Raw genomic sequence first — 22,527 nt, forward strand, 5'->3', positions numbered from 1 at the left:
TATGGTAGATTACATTATGAGTAAAAATACATTACATTTTACATATGAAGTTATTTTTTGATCATGAACAACAGCCTATACTGATCTATCTAATGTAGACAAAAACATCAATAAGTGAGATACTCTAAGTAAGTTTTATCTACAGAGTAGATAGCTATTAGTTAAGACATTGTTTTTGTAAGCATGTAAGGACTTCCTCCAAATTCTAATACCTGGTGGAGAATGACAGGGTAAAGTGAAAAGCAGAAGAAACAAAGGTACTTAGTATAAACAGCATTCAAAACAATGAACTATAAAAATCTGTCTATCTGTTCAAAATAGAGACTAAATAAAATGTTTATGCTTTTGTGAAAATTATGTCTTAAAGCTAGTAGCTCAGTAAGCTCAGTAAGCAATGAATGATATTTTAAATCGAGTGAAATTTTTATAGATTCACAGAGTTATAGGAAATAATACACAGAGATACATGTTTCCCCCACGGTAACATTTTACAAAACTATAGTATAATAGCACAGCTGTAGGGTAAAAAGCATAACAATGCTGACACAATCTACATTTCCCCAGGTCTAGCAGTACTCATTTGTGTGTATTTATTTAGTTCTACAAAATTTTATTAAATATATAGGTACATATTATCTACCACCATTCCTTATCAATTTTACACACACCACAACCACAGGTAAGAAGAGTCAACAATAAAAGCATGGAAGACTGCCCAAATCACCAACAATTTGAAAAATACAAATCCTATGTATTTATTCTTTATTGTATGGAAAAGGGGGGTTACAAACTACTTTTTCTGCAACCTCCTCCATTTTTTATTTCTAGAAGATACAAAATATATACTAACTAAACAAACTAAAATTTGTTTCATATGAAACAAAAAGAGGCCTTTCAATCCTCCAGGAAGATTATAGACATAGACTTCCTGAAAACAATAAAACAAAACAAAACTTATTAATTTTAATAGCTTGCTAAGTTTGAGCATTTTTATTTGTATAAAATTTCAATGTACGCACATCTTAAGTTGAGAATACACTGGATCCATAAATCTGAGGAAACTATCTTATCTCAAAGAAAAATATTAAATTATTATTGATACTTAGTACCTGATTATCTTTTATCTTCTAAATAACTTGTGTAGGCCTTCTTAAATTCTCTACATTTGGAGGCAGAAAAAAGAGGAAATTTAGAGACTTAGTTATTTTCCTCCATAAAAAACTTCTAAAGTTAGCTGTTTAGCCACAATATCCCAAAGATTTCCATTCTCAGAAAAAGAGTATAGATAGCACTGCCTAGAACATACCAAATTGTTTACAATTACAGTTGATCTCCTATTTACCATATTCTTAAAAACTCCTTATTTGAAAAACAGGTAAATATTATGAAAGCTTAGAAAGTACTTCCTAATACCCTTAATCTTCTAGATAAAATTTTTGATGATTTTCCAAGTTTCTCAATTCTAAGGCATACTGTAAACAATCTTATAATTCTGAGACTTTGCAATCACAATAAATGGTATCACTAATTTATGGAGTTAGGACTATAAGTAGAAGCTACTAGGATAGCTGTTTGCTCTGGTTTTTTTTTTTTTTTTTGGCTGTTGTTTAAGTGCTGCTTATATGGGTAAGTTTACTTTGGGAAAACATTAAACTCCACTTAGAATTTGTGTAGTTTCTGGTATGTTATGTTACACTAAATTTACTTTGTTAAAACTTTATCTAAAACAAAATTCTTGGGGTTCCTGGTGTCTCCTCCAAAGCAGGAGACACGGGTTCGATCCCTCATCCATGCTGCAGAGCACTAAGCCCAGACACCACAACTATTGAGCCTGTGCTCTGGAGCCCGGGAGCTGCAACTGCTGAGCTCACATGCCCCGGAGCCAGCGCTCCACAGTAAGAGGAGCCACTGCAAGAACCCCGTGCTCCACAACTAAGAGTCGCCCCGCATTTGCCACAACCAGAGAAAAGCCCAAGCAGCAGCGAAGACCCAGCCCAGCCAAAAATAAATAAATAAATATTATTTAAAAATGAAATTCTTATTTCTCTACCCCTGATTCTCTCAAAACAGTAAACACCATTATCCAACCCGGCTGCTACCACTGAAGAAAACATCAATTTTATTGAACTCAGTATGTCCAAAATATTATTTCAACATATAATCACCATAACATGCTATTAATGATGATTCACATTCTCTTTCTGTTACTATCCTGTGCTAAGGTGCTTCAGTCATATCTGACTGTGAGACCCCCTATGGACTGTATGTAGCCTGCCAGGCTCCTCTGCCCGTGGGATTCTCCAGGCAAAAATAAGGGAATTATCTACCATGTTACCAAGTCTTACAAGTCTTGGAAACTGAGCGGTTTTTTTTTCTTTTTGGCCTTACTGCGAGGCTTGTGGGATCTTTGTTCCCTGACCAGGAATCACACCTGGGCCACTGCAGCAGAGGTCAGGTTCTAACCACTGGACCGCCAGGGAATTTCCAGAAATCAGTGTTTATGCCACATTTCATATGTTCTATAACCACACGTGGCTGGTGGCTACTGTACTGGACAGCATGGTTCTAAATACTTCAGCTCATGTTGATCTCTACAACTTTATGGAAAAATTCCCAAGTTGGCTTCAGCCACACTGGAGATCCTGCTTTTCTTCAAAAGTCTGTGTTCAGTCATGCTCTTTGCAATCCCATGGACAGCAGCCCACCAGGCTCCTCCGTCCATGGGATTTCCCAAGCAAGAACACTGGCCACCCCAGTAGCCATTCCCTTCTCCAGGGGATCTTCCCAACCTAGGGATCGAATCCACATCTCCTGAATCGGCAGGTCGAATCTTTACCACTGTGCCACCTGGGAAGACCCAACAGCCAAGGCCTAGCCTTCGTCAAGTCTTTCGCATTTACTGTGCCCTCTGAGGAATGCTCTTACCCCGGCTCTTCACACGGTTCACGTCTCCACTTAAGTTGGTGCTCAAGGATCACCTCCTCGTGGAAACCGTTCTTTGCTAGTATATTCACAGAAGCAGGCCCTATCCTCCAGCACTTTGTATTCCCTTATTCTGCTCTACTTTTCTTCCTAGCATTTATTGCTACTTGATATTTTAAGTTTTTGTATATTTTCCTCTTACTAGAATATAAGCTTCATGATGTGAGAGACCTCTTCAGTTTTGCTCCCCTCTTAATTCCGAAGTGCCTCAAACAGTACTTGATTATGGCAGGAAACCAATATTTAATAAATCAATAAACATACAAGGAAGACTAGGCATGTGTGAGAATGCTTTTCTGCAACACTGCAATAACAATAATTAAAAGGAAACACCCAAAATGTCCCCAAATGAGATAATATCTGAGTAAATTGTGGTATATACATGCTATTTAATACTATAAAACAGTTTAAAAAGTCTTTACGCACACTATCCAAAACACCTGTTTAGGTGAAAAGAAAAAACAAAGTTGCATTCAAGTATTTTTTTTAATACCCTAAAATAATAGTCTGCTTCCACAGAGAGAAAGGTCTTGAGATAAATACCAAAACTTCAAACAGTAAGTACTCTATAGAGGTACAGGAGTAAGGATGGGAAGTCAATGAGGGTCTTTAACTATAATGTTTGAATTTGCAACAAGAATATGTTCACGTATTAGTTTCCAATTTAAAGAAAGACATATCTCCAAAGTAAAATAAAATAGCAGAAAATATGTGAAAATATTTAGAGCATATTTCTAAGTGAAAGAGTCATAGACAATTTTTGTTTTAGTTTTCTCATTTTCCAAGTTTTCTATGACAAATACAGACCTGTAAAAGTAACTCTTCAAAAGAGCATTCAAGACTTTACATATTTTTTAAGTGTTTCACTTTCAGGCTTACTACTGTTGTTTCATATTTAAATCTAGAAGATTTCAGGAAATTATTTTTCTTTTCACAAAATTGTGTACCCCTCCAAAGGAAGGGTACATTTGCTCCAAAGGAAGTAAGGAAAAATACTTGAGTATTTACCTAAATAAACTTTGGATATTAAGTAACTTTTCAGGTTCACTAACAATGAAATAAATAATGGAGACAAACTTGAGAATCCTTTGGACTGCAAGGAGATCCAACCAGTCCATCCTAAAAGAAATCAACCCTGAATATTCATTGGAAGGACTGTTGCTCAAGCTGAAGCTCCAATATTTTGGCCAATTGATGTGAAGAGCTGACTCACTGGAAAAGATCTGATGCTGGGAAAAACTGAAGGCAAAAGGAGAAGGAGGTGGGCAGAAGATGAGACAATTAGATAGCATTACCAACTCAGTGGACATGAACTTGAGCAAACTCCAGGAGATAGTGGACGATAGGGCAGCCTGGTATGCTGCAGTCCTTGGGATTGCACGACTTAGTGATTGAACAACAAATAATAAAGAAATAAATAACAGAGATAAACAGATTTGATCTCATGAAAAAATGTATTATGTCTATTTTTCAAAGGGAAATTAGAAAGTAAAAAATTGGGGGAAATATTTCCAAACATGATGTGCTAGTTCCCTTACTGCAGAACACTGGCAAGGCCCATCCTACTCACCGAAGAACATGAAGCAGCTTTGGTCCCGATATGTAAGTATCAGTCCATGTGACAACCAAAAGCAGCCCTCTCACTGTCCCTCTTTCCCTCCTTGAGGACTGTACAGTCCATGCAGGCAACAATTAAAAGCACAAAGGCTACCCAGCGGACTATAAACAAACAATTCATAAAAAAATGAAATAAAAAATATAAACAGTATGAAAACTTTGGCTAAGCAACTTGGCACTGTAGACCAAGAATATATTCATAATCATTCTAACCTTTAACACTTTAGTAACTCAAACTCTTTGAATGTCTCTGTTGCTGCTAAGTCGCTTCAGTCATGTCCAACTCTGTGGGACCCCAGAGACGGCAGGCCACCAGGCTCCCCCGTCCTTGGGATTCTCCAGGCAAGAACACTGGAGTGGGTTGCCATTTCCTTCTCCAATGCATGAAAGTGAAAAGGGAAAGTGAAGTTGCTCAGTCGTGTCTGACTCTTAGCGACCCCATGGACTGCAGCCCACCAGGCTCCTCCGTCCATGGGATTTTTCCAGGCAAGAGTACTGGAATGGGGTGCCATCACCTTCTCCGTTGAATGTCTCTAAAGGCAGCCATTTAAAATAAAATCTTCTTTAAAGAAAGTGAAGTCGCTCAGTCGTGTCTGACTCTTTGCGACCCCATGGACTGTAGCCCACCAGGCTCCTCCATCCATAGAAATTTCTAGGCAAGAGTGCTGGAGTGGGTTGCCATTTCCTTCTCCTGGGGATCTTCCCAACCCAGGAATCGAACCCTGGACTCCAGCATTGCAGGCAGATGCTTTACCGTCTGAACCACCAGGGAATAGTAATTAGGAACAATCTAACAGTTCATACAGCTTAAAAAAAAACCAGACAGACATAAGACCTAAATAGACATTTCTCCAAAGAAGACATACAGATGGTCCAAAATACACATGAAAAGGCGCTGAATATCGCCAATTATTGAAAGAATTGCAAATCCAAACTACAACGAGGTATCACTTCACACCAGTCAGAATGGCCATAATCAGCTCAGTGGTGAAGAATCTGCCTGCCAGTGCAGGAGACACGCATTCGATCCCTGATCTGGGAAAATCCCACCTCCCTTGGAGCAGTTAAGCCCAAATGCCCCAGTAGCAATTAAGCTACTGAGAGTATGCTCTAGAGCCCAGGAGCTCCAACAAGAGAAGCCACTGCAATGAGAAGCCAGTGCATCACAGACCCAGCATGGCAAAAAATAAATAAAATTATTTTGAAAACATTTACAAACAACCAATGATGGAGAGGCTGCGGAGAAAAGATAACCCTCCTACACTGCTGATGAGAATGTAAACTGGTGTAGCTACTATGGAAAATAGTATACAGGTTCCTTATGAAAACTAAAAACTGAATTACCATATGATCCAGCAATCCCACTCCCAGGCATCAAATCAGAGAAAAACACCGTTCAAAAAGATACAGGCTCATTTCAGCAGTGTTTACAACAGTCAAGTCATGGAAGCAACCTAAATGTTGGTCAATAGATGAATGGATAAAGAAGATGTGGTAGACATACAAGATGGACTATTAGTCATAAAAAGAATGAAATCCCAAGTGCTGCCACATGGATGGTCTCAGAGATTATCATATCAACTGAAGTAAGTCAGAGAAAGACAAATATCATGGCATCACTTATATGTGGAATCTTAAAAAATGATACAAATGAGCTTATTTACAAAACAGAAATAAACTCATAGAAAATAAACTTATGGTTACTAAAGGGGATACGGCGGGAGGGAGTTCAAGTTGGGAATTATATACACAAAGACACACTGCTGCTGCTGCTGCTGCTGCTGCTGCTAAGTCACTTCAGTTGTGTCCGACTCTGTGCGACCCCATAGACAGCAGCCCACCAGGCTCCCCCGTCCCTGGGATTCTCCAGGCAAGAACACCGGAGTGGGTTGCCATTTCCTTCTCCAATGCGTGAAAGTGAAAAGTGAAAGTGACGTCACTCAGTCGTGTCCAACTCTCAGCGACCCCATGGACTGCAGCCTTCCAGGCTCCTCCGTCCATGGGATTTTCCAGGCAATGTGTCTTTATACCAAATAGGACCTACTTTATATCAACAAGGACCTACTGTATAGCATAGGGAACTATACTCAGTATCTTGTAATAATCTATAATGGAAAAGAATCTGAAAAAGAATACACGTACACACAACTGAATCACTCTGCTGTACATTTGCAACTAACACAACATTGTAAATTAACCTTACTTCTATAAAAATAAACGAAACAAAAAACCAACCTAAATGTCTAACATGACAAGTAAATTAAGAACTATTCATTTGATGGACTGCTACGCTGCTTATGAAAATATAATTTTTAATATAACATGGAAAAAAATGTTTAAGTGAAAAAAATAGCAAAATTATGTAGTATAAAGGATTTTAATGGTAAAAAAATTCATATACTGTCACTGTAGTGCTTTTCATAATAGTAAAAAAAGTTGTATAGTGATAGAAATTGGTTAAATAAACGCTATCATCATGAAATGGATGGTATTCATCTAGCCATTGGAAATTATATTCTTACATGTTAAAATAACAGAGGTAACATTTTTCACCAACTGGATTGAAGGAAATAAAAAATGCTGACCTCATATATTACTGACGCTAGCAAAGGGGTAAATCTGATAATCCTTTGCCGTCGTGAAACACACATTACAAATGCATTAACGGCCCTTTGACTCAACAACCCTATTCTGAGGAATTTATATATCATTCACGAAATAAGGGTATGCACAAGGTCATACAAGGCACCATCATTTGTAATAGTTAAAAGGCCATAAACCTAACTGTACATAAAGGAGGAAGAGGTTACATAAATCATACGACCTCCATTAAAGTTACTGGCTATAAAAAGGAATGAGGAAGCTGGTTATCTGCTATCTCCCAGGCCTTTTAAGTAAAAAACAAAAAACAAGCAACAACAACAACAAACTACAGAAACGTATATGGTATATTTTCTTTGTATTTTTTCAAAAGAACTTCTAAAGAAAATGTGTTTTGTCTAACACAGACACATCTGGTGGGAGAGAAAATGGATAGCTGGGGAAGATGGGTAAGATTTTTTTTACTGTATAACTTTTCAATCTTATGCCACTACTAATACTAAAGCACACTAATACTACCATTAAAAGTTCTTTAAAACTGAAAAAGAAAAATTATCAAAGACCACTCACAGATGAGAAAATATTCATAATATATTAGGTGAAAGAAAGCAAGTTAGCAAGCAGTATTATCTGTAAGATTCCAATTTTACACATATCAAATGCACATAAAAAAGATATCATTAAATAAAAAATGGAAATTCTGCCATTTGCAACAACATGGTTGGACCTTAAAGACAATAAGCTAAGTGAAATTAAGTCAGACAGAGAAATACTGTATTATCTTACTTGTATGTGGAATCTGAAAGTAAATTAAAAAGTATATTCACACATGCACAAACATACCGAACTAAGAGAGAAAGATACCAGATTTACGGTTACCAGAGGCAGGGGCTAGGCTTGAGGGAACTGGATGAAATGGTTACAAGGTACAAACTTTCAGTTATAAGATAAGAAACTCCTAGGGATGTAATATACAACATTGTTAACACAGTTAGCACTGCTGTATGGTATATTTGAAAGCTGCTAAGAGAATAAAGTTCTAAAAGTTCTCACCACAAGGAGAAAGCATCATCTTCCCCCTTGTATCTGTATGAGATGGTGGATGTTGAACTGAACTTACTGTGGCAATCATTCTTCAACGTGCAAGTCAGCTCATTATGTTATGCACTTGACACTGGCACACTGCTATACCTCAATAAAACTAGAAGGAAAAACAGGATTTACATCAAAATATTAACCGTGAACTATGCAGCATTACTTACAGACATGGAAACAACTTAAATGTCCCCTGATAAGTGGATAAAGAAAATGTGTCACACACACACACTGAGGAATATTATTTAGTCACAAAAAAGGAAGAAAATCCTTCCACTTGTGACAACATGGATGAGCCTCAGGGACATTGTGTTAAGTGAAAACAGTCAGGCAGAGAAAAACAAATACTGTACAATCTCATACATGGAATCATAAAACAAAACAAAAAACCCCCCAAATCTGAACTTATAAAGTCCCAAGAAAATAGTGTGCATGCATGCATGCTAAGTCTCTTCAGTTGGTCTGACTCTTTGCGACCCCATGGACTGCAGCCCACCAGGCTCCTCTGTCCACGGGATTCTCCAGGCAAGATACTGGAGGGGGTTGCCATGCCCTCCTCCAGGGGATCTTCCCAACCTAGGGATCAAACCCATGTCTCTTACCTCTCCTGCACTGCATGGCTAGCGCCACCTGGGAAGCCCCAAGAATATAGGGTACAGCAGGGCGAATAATACTGTGCTCTGTATTTGAAAGTTGTTAAACAGATGATCTTGTCACAATGAAAAAAAAATTTGTATGTGAGGTGAACGATAACTATATGGTGATCATTTTGCAATATATACACAGTCACACACACGTGGGCTTCGCTCATAGCTCAGCAGGTGAAGATCTGCCTGCAATGCAGAAGACCAGGGTTTGATTCCTGGGTCAGGAAGATCCCCTGAAGAAGGGAATGGCTACCCACTCCAGTATTCTTGCCTGGAGAATCCCATGGGCAGAGGAGCGTGGCAGGCTACAGTCCACGGGGTCGCAAGAGTTGGACATGACTAAGCGACTAAACCATCACCGCCATCAATCACATACACAGTGAATTGTGCACACATAATCATAGACACAGTGATCATGTCGCACATCTGAAACAAATTTAAAGTTATGTGTCAATTACACTTAAAACAAAAGGATATACAACAAAATATTAACTCATAATATCTGGGTCATGAATTCAAGGGTAATTGTTATGTATTTCTGTTTTCCAAATTTTCTTCAACAGGTATAATTTTATAATCAAGAAAATATTTTTAAGAAATACTAACAAAATGAGATAATTTTCTACTTATTAAAATAGAAAAGATCTTTTAAAAGAATAATTCCCAATACAGTAAGCAAATCCACTGGAAATGTATGTAAAAACTATTTATACCTCAAACTGGTTTATACCTTAAAAATCCAATTGCTAGGAATCTACTGTAAGGAACTATCTTAGAAAGCCTTCATGTATAAAGTTGGCCATGTCAGTGCTCCTTTTATACTATTCGAAGTAACCTTTTCAGTATTATGAAAAATGATAATTGAACAAAATATCACAGTTGTGGAAGCAATGCTTACAGTGATCAATAACTTGAAAATGCTCATAATTTGTTAAAAATACTCGATATAAAACAATAATGCAGTAGTATTACAATCACATAAACTACTTCAAATTCAGAGATTTACAAAAGAGAAAAAAGACTGAAAGGAAATAATTACTACAGTATTTGGTTTCAAGGCTGGAGGGTGGGGATGTATGTGTCTGTATAGCTGATTCACTGTATGCGAATCACAGAAACTAACACAACATTGTAAGCCAACTATATTCCGATTACAAAAAAAACCCTGAAGAGTGTTTTTGCCTCACTGTACTTCTACTTCTTTAATAAACATAACTGCTATTATCAATAAAAAATTCATAATATAATAAAAAATGTACATACAATCTAAGATTATAATGTACATGTCTCTGTGTGGTTATAATACGCATTTGGGTAACACCACACAGGGATACTTTTCTTAGAAACAGATTTAAATGGCATCTTGAAATAACAAATCAAATATGCTTTAAATTTAAGAAACATGAAAGATAGGAAATTATTATTAAAAGCACTATATAAATACCTTAATATGTAAATGTTCTAACATTAATCGCTGATGAAGAACAATGATGACACACAAGACGGCTCAATGCCATGTCTCTAACATTACTGATATCAGATTTTATCTAATCAGAAAGAGGATACAGTATTCCCTCTTTAATTATGATTTCCTGTTATTACACTATCTAAAAAATGCAACACAAACATCTAGTCCATTTTTTTTTCTTTTTAAGGAGTAAAGAGGTGGCGCTAGCGGTAAAGAACTTGCCTGCCAATGCAGGATATGTAAGAGATGCGGTTCGATCCCTGAGTTGGGAGGAACCCTAGAGGAGGGCATGGCAATCCACTCCAGTATTCTTGCCTGGAGAACCCCCTGGAAAGAGGAGCCTGGTGGGCTACAGTCCCTAGGGTTGCACAGAGTCAAACATACCTGAAGCAACTCAGCATGTACGCAAAGAGAAAACAATACTGATAGATACCAAAAACACAAGTCAGGACAAAAATCAAGTCTACGCAATTTTCAAGCCTATGCAATTTTCAATAAAATAAGTCACGAATTTCCTAAAAATAGTTCACAAAGAAAGCTTTCAGAGCAATAATCTGCAGGTGAACTGTTCACTGCATAGCTGTTTAATCTAAACGAGTTGCAGCTATTCCTGTAAAATGTAGCTATATTTTTTTCTTTTAAAAAAATCATCGTATGGCGCAACATGCCCCATTCCTGTACAGCAATCAGCATAGTAGACCCCATTAGATGAGGTACATATGTTCCCGTCTGACCTAGTTTCCACTACTGCATGTTAGCTGTTACCATTTATCATTTACTTGAACTCTTGAATTCACCTTACCTGCCTGACTCCCTCCAAAATCTGAGTATTTGATACTTACTTCCATCTACTTTATTTACAAAGAAAATACTTTTAAAGATAATCAGTAAAGCTAACAAGCTCATGAAAAACGTTGAGTAAAATTAAGCCATAACTTTTAACATTTTAATGTACATTCTTTAAGTTTCTTTTAAGCAGATAGAATTACAAATATTTTATCAATAGTATCGTAGTCACATTAATGTCAATAATATATAATGCAATAAAATTTCAAAATATTAAATGCTAGGATGTATGATATGCCATGTGCTCTTGTGCTCAGTTGTGTCCAACTCTTTGTGACCCCATGGACTGCAGCCTGTCAGGCTCCTCTGTCCCTGGAATTTTGCAGGCAAGAACACAGGAGTGGGTCAGCATTTTCTACCCTAAGGGATCTTCATGACCGAGGGATCGAATCTGTGTCTCTTATATGTCCTGTATTGGCAGGTGGATTCTTTACCACTGCTCCACCTGAAACTTCTGCAACAAATATATTTCATAAAAATATCAGAGATGAAACAAATTTATAAGTAAAAAGTTTATCTTGTAGCTTCAGACATGAAATAATTTTCATATTCACCTAAAGTAACATGAAGGTTGGAGGTGGGGGGCAGAAGGACATAGGCAACTAATTATTAAAACATACAGTAAAAAAACACGGTATTTGTAATTGTGCTTTGTTGCTGAGTCATGTCCAACTCTTTGCAACCCCGTAAACTGTAGCCCACCAGGCTCCTCTGTCCATAGCGATTCTTCAGGCAAGAATACTGGAGTGGGTTGCCACGCCTTCCTCTACCAGCTGAGCCACCAGGGAAGCCCCGAAGTGAAAGTGAAATTTGTAATTAGGCAATAAATAACGCAGTGACTTTATTATATTCCTTAATACACAGAATTACATTCATAATCCCAAGAATCACTTGGAAGTTTCACACAATCTGAGGGAGTCTGCAGAGTACTAAGTCTTGAAAATGGAGATAGTAAATACTCTTAACTATTGCGATGACAAGCAGGTCTTTGCCCTTTCTGATTCCCTTGGTTAATTCCTAATTGTCCTTAAAGATTGAACACAGCCAAAGTACAGTCTAGGAATTTCACCCTGACTCTCTGAAGTTAAAATGATTGTTTGTTGAATTTTATTTTCACTATCATAAAGTTGTCTGGAGAAGGAAACGGCAACCTGCTCCAGTATTCTTGCCTGGAGAATCCCATAGACAGAGATGCTGGCGGGTTAAAGTCCATAGGGTCGCAAAAGAGTCAGACAAAACTTAACAACTAAACAATAACAAACTCCTTGAACTCAGAACCTTTCTATCTTCAACACCAAGCACAATGCCTGGTCCAGCACTACACTGCCAAACAGAATGCTAGTTAAGGCTTAAGCAGAAGACTTACCCAGTGCCTCTTCTCCTACATGCTTCCCACAGGGAGTATTGCTAATATGTATCTGTAGTGAGTAAACCCTCTCAGCCTATTCCACAACTGAAAGGAGCTTATTCTTTAGATATGCCTACTGGGGCTGCATTCTGTTAACAAAGTGTCTATTTTCTTTTCTTTAAACAGAATCCACTATAAGAGAGCATTTTCAGTTCAAGAGCAAGAAATAAAGATGAGAAGCTCTCATCTGTTTAAGTTTAATAAAACAGGTAGCAATTTTCATAGAAGACTTGCACCTCTAAGCGCAATCATATTAAGTTAAATTAATTAAAAGCAGATATTGCTATTAATTAATAGCAGATATTGAAGACTTTCAAAGATAGCAATCTAACATCACATTTTACATTATTCTCTACCTTATGGGGAAACAGTGGAAACAGTGTCAGACTTTATTTTGGGGGGCTCCAAAATCACTACAGATGGTGACTGCAGCCATGAAATTAAAAGATGCTTACTGCTTGGAAGAAAAGTTATGACCAACCTAGATAGCATATTGAAAAGCAAAGACATTACTTTGCCAACAAAGGTCCGTCTAGTCAAGGCTATGGTTTTTCCTGTGGTCATGTATGGATGTGAGAGTTGGACTGTGAAGAAAGCTGAGTGCCAAAGAATTGAGGCTTCTGAACTGTGGTGTTGGAAAAGACTCTTGAGAGTCCCTTGGACTGCAAGGAGATCCAACCAGTCCATTCTGAAGGAGATCAGCCTTGGGATTTCTTTGGAGGGAAAGATGCTGAAGCTGAAACTCTAGTACTTTGGCCACCTCATGCAAAGAGTTGACTCATTGGAAAAGAGTCTGATGCTGGGAGGGATTGGGGGCAGGAGGAGAAGGGATCGACCGAGGATGAGATGGCTGGATGGCATCACTGACTCGATGGACGTGAGTCTGAGTGAACTCCGGGAGTTGGTGATGGACAGGGAGGCCTGGAGTGCTGCGATTCATGCGGTCACAAAGAGTCGGACACGACTGAGCGACTGAACTGAACTACCTTAATGTAGTTCACAGAAATCGAATGAGAAATAAAAACAGATTGGTTAAAATATCTAAATACATTTATGAATGCCAGGTTGTCAGCGAACTAAGTACAAATAAGTTGACATTCTGGGGTGTCAGAAAAGGCAACTATGATCTTCCATATAGTTCCTTTTCCCTTAGTGTCTCTGATAGTCACAAACCTCTGCACTGGTAAAAACATGGTTAAAAGCGTATAGGCAGTTAGTAGGGCTTCCCTGGTGGCTCAGATGGTAAAGAATCTTCCTGCAATGCAGTAGACCTGGGTTTGCCCTGAGTCAAGAAGATCCCCTGGAGAAGAGAATGGCCATCCACTCCAGTATTCTTGCCTGGAGAATTCCAAGGACAGAAAAGACTGGTGGGCTGCACTCCCTGGGTCGCGAAGTCAGGCTCGACTGAGCAACTAACTCACTTCACTTTCAGGCACTTACTAAATTCCTAAATCCTTCAGAAAAGTTAAAAAGAGAAAAGCTGGTGTGATGCCAAGTTTGGTGTTAAACAACTTACTGCACGTACAATCTGAGACATAAAAATCTAGTACAACTATGCTGCTGCTGCTAAGTTGCTTCAGTCATGTCTGACTCCGTGCGACCCCACAAACGGCAGCCCACCAGGCTCCCCCGTCCCTGGGATTCTCCTGGCAAGAACATTGGAGTGGGTTGCCATTTCCTTCTCCAACAACTATGCTAGCGCAAACTAAAAAGCATATACCAACTGGGGAGTCGCTGCTAATATTCTTAATATTGTACCTGCAATTATCTAAGCTCTTATAACGATAAACTTATCCCACTGTCTCAACAGAGAGAATCAAACCATCTTAGCACTGTGTTATTTAATCCAGTAACTCCTAAATAAAAAATTACAGACTTTTGAAGTTTGAAGGAAATAGGTAATCTGGTCCAATCTTCTAATTGTATAGACTTGGGAACAAGAAGACTAGAGAGTTGAAGTGACTGGCTCAAAGTCCCAAGTGGAAAAAAAAAAAGCAAGAGTTTTCTGGTTAAGATTATAGCTTCACTGTTAAAAGTAGCTTATAACCTGTGCCTGGTTCATATTGATGTGAGGCAAAAACCATCACAATAGTGTAAAGTAACTATCCTCCAATTAAAGAAAGAAAGTAGCTTATTAATAAGTATTCCAGATAATGGTTACATAATTTTACTTTTTATCAAGTGACCACGATGCAAAGATTTAATTATGAATAAACCTTAAGCTAAAGTTTATGCACAATTAACAGTATCTTATTAATATATACAATCAGGCTTCGTGCAGTTTTAAAATAAGTAGATTAAGGAATCATTCATGCTTAAAAAATAACTTTTAATATCAAAAATTGATACCCATAAGTATGACATAATTAAATTCCAAGAACAAGTTGGTAATCATTTTAAGCCACTACTCAAACTAAAACGAAGTATAAAACATTTCCTGTCTGGTACTAAAAATACAAAGTCCCAGTTACAGCATACAGAGAATTTATAACACTGCCTGTAGTATATTTCAAGATGCAAGAACTGCCTTACAGAAATAAAAATATATGGAGTTCTTATGGAGACCATATATTCATTAAACCAAGTCAAAACCACTGTTTAATGAAAACTAAAAACTGGTACTAATATTAAAAACAAAAAAGAAGAAAAAAAGCTGTGTAGCAGAGAGATTGGCAATAAACTCTTCAAATAACTTGAATTATCTATGGATTCCAACTACATATAACAAGTAAGACACATTAGTACATGAGGATAGAGAATAAATAATACATTCTAATCCTGTTGAAATATCCTATACATAAAACAATAAGGGAAAACATCAACATATATTTCTCAAAAGAGCAACACTTGAAGAACTGTAGATGATGTCCTGACAACTAGTAGAACTAGTTCATCCCACTCTAACTATTACCAATTTCCCGATGTATGGGAGAATGGATGCTGCCTGACAGGAAAACCTAATTTAAAATATGCAAAATATCAAAAGAATAAAGACTTTACCTAAAGAACACCAACACTGCAAGACCACAGTATCAAGCACCAAAAATGAAAGGCCTTTAGTATGTCACAATAAATGTAACGTATGCTTTTTACTCATAGGGGAACCACTGACCTCTTACTCAAAGCTAATTTTACACAGAATTTTAACAAACCTGAATATTTACTTTTGAAGCCCACAGCTTGATAATAACCTGAAATTAGAATATAATTTTACAGATGAAAAAAAGGTTAAGAAAGATGGTTGGATCAGAAAAGAACTCAAAATTTCGAACCTTGTAAGTTTGCTTACTTGTACACTCCTGACAACAGGGGAAGGCAACCCTGACAAAAGTTCGCAAAAGCAAAAACCTTAAAAAGTAAACAAAATTTTTAAAAACGCACAGAATCCTACTACAAGACAAGACGCCATTAGGATCTCAGGACACCAATACTCCTGAATCATAAAGAAAATGTTAAGGTAAAGAGACCTCTGTTTAAAACAGATGTATGTAATTCCTTACAGAAAAGATCCCACCTTAAATGATTAAACTAAAAAAAAGGAGTGATAAAACGGGTAAATTTTCGCATACATAAAAAACATGAATTAGAGAAATAGCCATTCTAGATGTCGGTGCCTTTTCTGGATTTTATACCGCGATTTCAAAACTGTTTACACACCCCCTCTCCATCATCTGTACAAACCGGCCATTCTTTGCCAAACGGTAAAACACAGACTCACTTTTTTTTTAATCTGGTTTTGACTACTGAAAATTAACCGTACCCCCTAATTTCCACAACATTTAATTGTTCCTTGGACGCATTTCTGACCACTATTGCAAACACTTGGTCCTGCATAAAGTACTATTGTGGGAAGAAATGAAAATCAATGCACAAAATGGTGCTTTTATAACATTTTTAAAACGACTAAGAGTTTCCCATTCCTGCAGACCTCGATTCAGCGCCTTAAAAGACTAAAGACTAGCCAAATTCGCACACTTCCCGCAAAGCATTTGGAATTCCGAAGCCATCACCTTCCTCCAAGAGTAATCCCTCCTAAAAGGCCTGCGCTGCTCACAGTTCTTCGGAAACGTGGGAGAACTTGGAGTCAGTTCTGGGATAAGAAGGGAAGAGCCTGGACTGGAGTTTGGGGAGAACTAAGTGGCCTGTGCCACTACACTACGCAAGACAGTCGCTATGAGAGGAAAAGGTCTGAGCAGGGGAAAGCCTGTCTTCGTTCTAATCTTAACCCCTGAGATCCAGGCTCCTTGCCTGCCACTCTCCACCCCTAATGTGACAGGATGGCAGGTAACGCGTCCCGTTTCCCCACCTATCCTCCCACCTACCCCGCACTCGTGCTCGGTCTTACGATTTTGAAGCATCAAAATCACCCAAGCTCCCTGGAGTTCAGGCCACCGTCGCTGCCGCCATATTACAGCTTGTGCGGCAAAATGCGTCAGGGAGGGAGGTGTGCGCCCGAGAAGGGAGGGCGGGGGCTGGGAGGGGGAGGGCCATTTTCCAGGTCCGGAAGGCACGGCTGGAACCCCTCTCCAGCAGCACCTGCTGCAAAGCTAGCGCCACGATCCTCGGGGGCCGCTCTGGGATCGGGCAGCCCCAATATCTTGAGAGGAAGACGGTTAAGTCGGTCTGGGCCTATCGCGTCGGCTCCGCCCCTCTTCTAGGGCCCTTCCCGCTCTCGCACCCCGGCACTGCTGCAAAGGACGTTACCGAAACAACACAGGCTCTGCGCCACCTACCTGCACCAGTCCAGTCTCCTCTTCCCGGGGTCCGGTCCTTTAAAGCGCTTCAAATCTACCGCCGCCAGAAAAGGCGCTAAAGACCACTAACCGACTCCCTCCCCCCACAACCCAGTCCCGGCGTGGAGGGGAAACGTCGCGCCGGAAATACGTCACTGCTCGGTGGCCCGCGTCTTCTGGTGATCCTTTGCTTGCGTTACCTCGCCGTCTCTGGAGTTCTAGGATTTTGGAGCGAGTTAAATGCCTGGCCCATAGGTAGCTTAGTGGTTTCTGTGTAAGTTGATTGACAGCGTATGTAACCGTTAGAATGCCAAGTCTTTCGTGAAATGGAAGTGCTTCACTTAATAAACATTGATTGAGCTTCTGCCAGGATTTTGGAAGGAGACCCTACTTTCAAAGAGCTTCCCAGGTCAGCTTCTAGTTAATGCTGTGACACACATTAAAAAAAAAGGAAAAGAAATGAACAAGTGCTATTTGAGGAAAGAAGGAAATTATAGAGGACATTGACGCCCTTTGTTGTCTTTCAAAAATATTCTCAGCAACCCCATGATATGTTATTATCCTTGTTTCAAAGATAAAGAAATTGAGGCTCAAGGAAGATAAGTGCGTTCCCAAATACATTGTTCCTAAATACTAAAGTAAGGCTTTGACTACAAATCCAGTGCTTTCTGGGGAGAAAACTATTTAGGACATATGTTGCTATTTAATTGTTTCAAGAGGTTAAGTGTTCCTAGATTGTTCAGTTCAGTTCAGTCGCTCAGTTGTCTCCGAATCTTTGCGACCCCATGAATCGCAGCATGCCAGGCCTCCCTGTCCATCACCATCTCCCGGAGTTCACTCAGACTCACGTCCATCGAGTCAGTGATGCCATCCAGCCATCTCATCCTCGGTCGTCCCCTTCTCTTCCTGCCCCCAATCCCTCCCAGCATCAGAGTCTTTTCCAATGAGTCAGCTCTTCTCATGAGGTGGCCAAAGTACTGGAGCTTCAGCTTTAGCATCATTCCTTCCAAAGAAATCCCAGGGTTGATCTCCTTCAGAATGGACTGGTTGGATCTCCTTGCAGTCCAAGGGACTCTCAAGAGTCTTCTCCAACACCACAGTTCAAAAACATCAATTCTTCAGCGCTCAGCCTTCTTCACAGTCCAACTCCCACATCTATACATGACCACAGGAAAAACCATAGCCTTGACTAGAGAGACCTTAGTGGGCAAAGTAATGTCTCTACTTTTCAATATGCTTTCTAGGTTGGTCATAACTTTTCTTCCAAGGAGTAAGCGTCTTTTAATTTCATGGCTGCAGTCACCATCTGCAGTGATTTTGGAGCCCAAAAATATAAAGTCTGACACTGTTTCCACTGTTTCCCCATCTATTTCCCATGAACTGATGGGACCGGATGCCATGATCTTCATTTTCTGAATGTTGAGCTTTAAGCCAACTTTTTCACTCTCCTTTTTCACTTTCATCAAGAGGTTTTTTTAGTTCCTCTTCACTTTCTGCCATAAGGGTGGTGCCATCTGTATATCTGAGGTTATTGATATTTCTCCCAGCAATCTTGATTCCAGCTTGTCCTTCTTCCAGTCCAGCGTTTCTCATGATGTACTCTGCATAGAAGTTAAATAAGCAGGGTGACAATATACAGCCTTGACGTACTCCTTTTCCTATTTGGAACCAGTCTGTTGTTCCATGTCCAGTTCTAACTGTTGCTTCCTGACCTGCATACAGATTTCTCAAGAGGCAGGTTAGGTGGTCTGGTATTCCCATCTCTTAAAGAATTTTCCACAGTTTCTTGTGATCCACACAGTCAAAGGCTTTGGCATAGTCAATAAAGCAGAAATAGATGTGTTTCTGGAACTCTCTTACTTTTTCGATGATCCAGCAGGTTAGGTGGTCTGGTATTCCCATCTCTTAAAGAATTTTCCACAGTTTCTTGTGATCCACACAGTCAAAGGCTTTGGCATAGTCAATAAAGCAGAAATAGATGTGTTTCTGGAACTCTCTTACTTTTTCGATGATCCAGCGGATGTTGGCAATTTGATCTCTGGTTCCTCTGCCTTTTCTAAAACCAGCTTGAACATCAGGGAGTTCATGGTTCATGTATTGCTGAAGCCAGGCTTGGAGAATTTTGAGCATTACTTTCCTAGCGTGTGACATGAGTGCAATTGTGTGGTAGTTTGAGCATTCTTTTGCATTGCCTTTCTTTGGAACTGGAATGAAAACTGACCTTTTCCAGTCCTGTGGCCACTGCTGAGTTTTCCAACTTTGCTGGCATATTGAGTGAAGCACTTTCACAGCATCATCTTTCAGGATTTGAAACAGCTCAATAGGAATTTCATCACCTCCACTAGCTTTGTTCATAGTGATGCTTTCTAAGGCCCACTTGACTTCACATTCCAGGATGTCTGGCTCTAGACTAGTGATCACATCATCATGATTATCTGGGTCGTGAAGATCTTTTTTATACAGTTCTTCTGTGTATTCTTGCCAAGTCTTTTTAATATCTTCTGCTTCTGTTAGGCCCATACAATTTCCTCCTTTATCGAGCCCATCTTTGCATGAAATGTTCCCTTGGTATCTTGAATTTTCTTGAAGAGATCTCTAGTCTTTCCCATTCTGTTCTTTTCCTCTATTTCTTTGCATTGATCGCTGAAGAAGGCTTTCTTATCTCTTCTTGCTATTCTTTGGAACTCTGCATTCAGATGCTTATATCTTTCCTTTTCTCCTTTGCTTTTTGCCTGTCTTCTTTTCACAGCTATTTGTAAGCCCTCCCCAGACAGCCATTTTGCTTTTTTGCATTTCTTTTCCATGGGGATGGTCTTGATCTCTGACTCCTGTACAATGTCACAAACCTCATTCCATAGTTCACCAGGCACTCTATCTATCAGATCTAGGCCCTTAAATCTATTTCTCACTTCCACTGTATAATCATAAGGGATTTGATTTAGGTCATACCTGAATGGTCTAGGTTTTCCCTATTTTCTTCAGTTTGAGTCTGAATTTGATAATAAGATTGTTAGAATTATAATAATCCCCCCTGATATTCAGGGGATTTGAGGGCAGTCATCGTGAAGATATGCCATGTGTTTTAAAGAAAACAGCCCCCTTGTGATGGTTAGTGTTATGTATCAACTTGGCTAGGATATGGTACCCAGTTATTTGGTCAGATAGTCTAGATGTGTTTCCCAAGGTATATTTTAGATGTGGTAAACATTTACAATTCCAAGACTTAAAGTAAAGCTGGGTGGGGCTCATCCAATCAGCTTAAGGCCTTGAGAGCAGAGGCGGAGATTTCCTAAGGAAGAAAGCGTTATGCCTTAAGATGGCATTATAGAAACTTTGCCTGGGTTTCCAACATGCTTGGCCTGCTGTGTTGATTTCAAACTCGAGACTGCCATATCAACTCTTACGTGCACTTAGAGCCTGCTCACCCACCCTACAGATTTCAGACTTTCCAGCCCCCACAATTGTAAGCCAATTCCTTACAATAAATCTGTGTTTTCTGTACAAACAAACAAAAGGAAACAGAGGACTTAGATTTTATTATTTTATGAAAAGAAAGTTACAATTATTTTAAATTTTCACCCCTTTATCTTTGGTAAATTAGTAATTATCAACAACAGCTGAGCGTGTGGTAGGTACACTTAAGGGTCTTCACCAGTTTTATTAGCTATAAAACTGAGAGGACAATCCTGGCCACTTTAAGCCATTGCTTTCATTGCAGGAAAGTAGCGTCATACTCCGGAGAAGGCAATGGCATCCCACTCCAGTACTCTTGCCTGGAAAATCCCATGGACAGAGGAACCTGGTGGGCTGCAGTCCATGGGGCCGCTAGGAGTCGGACACGATTGAGAGACTTCACTTTCACTTTTCACTTTCATGCATCGGAGAAGGAAATGGCAACCCACTTCAGTGTTCTTGCCTGGAGAATCCCAGGGATGGGGGAGCCTGGTGGGCCCCCATCTATGGGGTCGCACCGAGTCGGACACGACTGAAGCAACTTAGCAACAGCAGCAGCAGCAGCGTCATACTCATCTTCAAACGATTTAGAGGTTATGTGAGTTCACACATCAGTGAGGAGGGCAATTCTTTAGTACCTTTAAAATTCTAATTTATAGTGAGCACTATATTGAGATAGATTTTTGTAAGCATTGATTTGATTTTTGCTAATTCAGATTCCTTAGAATCTACTTTTATTTAACTGTGATATACAGATTCATTTCTTAGATTTCTACTTGTAGAGGTAATGTGTAACATTGCTGTGACATTGGTGTAGTTTCCCTCTTTCTCATCCATTTAGTTAGACACAATCTTTGAGGATATGGTACAGATTATACCATAGTTAACATTTTGAGGTGTACAAAGGTAGTATTACTAGTTTGTTCCAGGATATACTTTTTTCTTAGAGAGACAGACTTTTATATGAAGTCACTGAAGAATTATTTAATAGTAAAGTATTAAGAAGTACTTAGACATAGTATCCATTATAAATGGTCACATTTTAGAGGATTCCTGAAAGAAGTCTTGAAACAGCTTTACAAATGTCAGTTCAAAGACTGGTGGCTGGTGGTGAACTATGACAAAGTTTTCACTATTATTTTCTCAAGAAGAGTTGTTTTGGGGGGAAATTCCCTGGTGATCCAGTGGTTAGGACTCTAGCACTGTCACTACTGGGACCCTGGGTTCAATCCCTGGTCAGGGAACTAAAATCCCATAACCCACATCTTTTCTTAGACTGTGGTAGTTGCTTTCTTTATCCAGATGTCCTTACTTGAATGAATGAAAAACTGGTGTGCTTTGCTGGGTCCCAAACATGTTGAAAGTTCAATGGTCTTTGAAATCGAAAACTTTCCTAAATAAATTTGACATGATTTATTGTTCTAAGAAGGAACGTCTTGCAAGTAAAAGGAAGTATTACCTCCAACAATATGGTGGCTTAAGAAACAAAGGACTTATTTCTCTCTTAAATAATAGGTCTGGTGAGTGGACCAGATCAAAGGGCAACTCTCCTCCATATAGTCAGTCAGGACCTTATGTTCCCTATATGTAATTCCAACATACTCCAGGGCCTTGACATTGCATGATTAGATTAGAGTGTATTGCCTTGAGTTTCAGCCATCAGGAAAACATTACAAA

General features: G+C 39.1%; 1 protein-coding gene across 30 annotated transcripts in view; it reads right to left on the reverse strand.

Annotated features, from left to right (window-relative positions):
• The window catches only part of PPIG (peptidylprolyl isomerase G), a 40,150-nt gene extending 22,584 nt beyond the window's left edge, over nt 1-17,566 (reverse strand). For 2 of the 30 annotated variants that reach the window (XM_069577255.1, XM_069577251.1), the window contains exon 1: nt 16,987-17,319. The gene's annotated coding sequence lies outside the window, so the exon portion shown is untranslated. Of the gene's footprint in view, nt 1-1,109; nt 1,160-8,253; nt 8,402-16,986; nt 17,328-17,397 lie in introns of those variants that run through there. The other 28 variants (XM_069577262.1, XM_069577276.1, XM_069577274.1 and 25 more) reach the window with 28 other exon arrangements.
• Nucleotides 17,567-22,527: the final 4,961 nt, after the last annotated feature.

The sequence above is a fragment of the Ovis canadensis genome, chromosome 2, assembly GCF_042477335.2.
Source record: "Ovis canadensis isolate MfBH-ARS-UI-01 breed Bighorn chromosome 2, ARS-UI_OviCan_v2, whole genome shotgun sequence".
In the NCBI taxonomy this organism is placed as follows: Eukaryota; Metazoa; Chordata; class Mammalia; order Artiodactyla; family Bovidae; genus Ovis; species Ovis canadensis.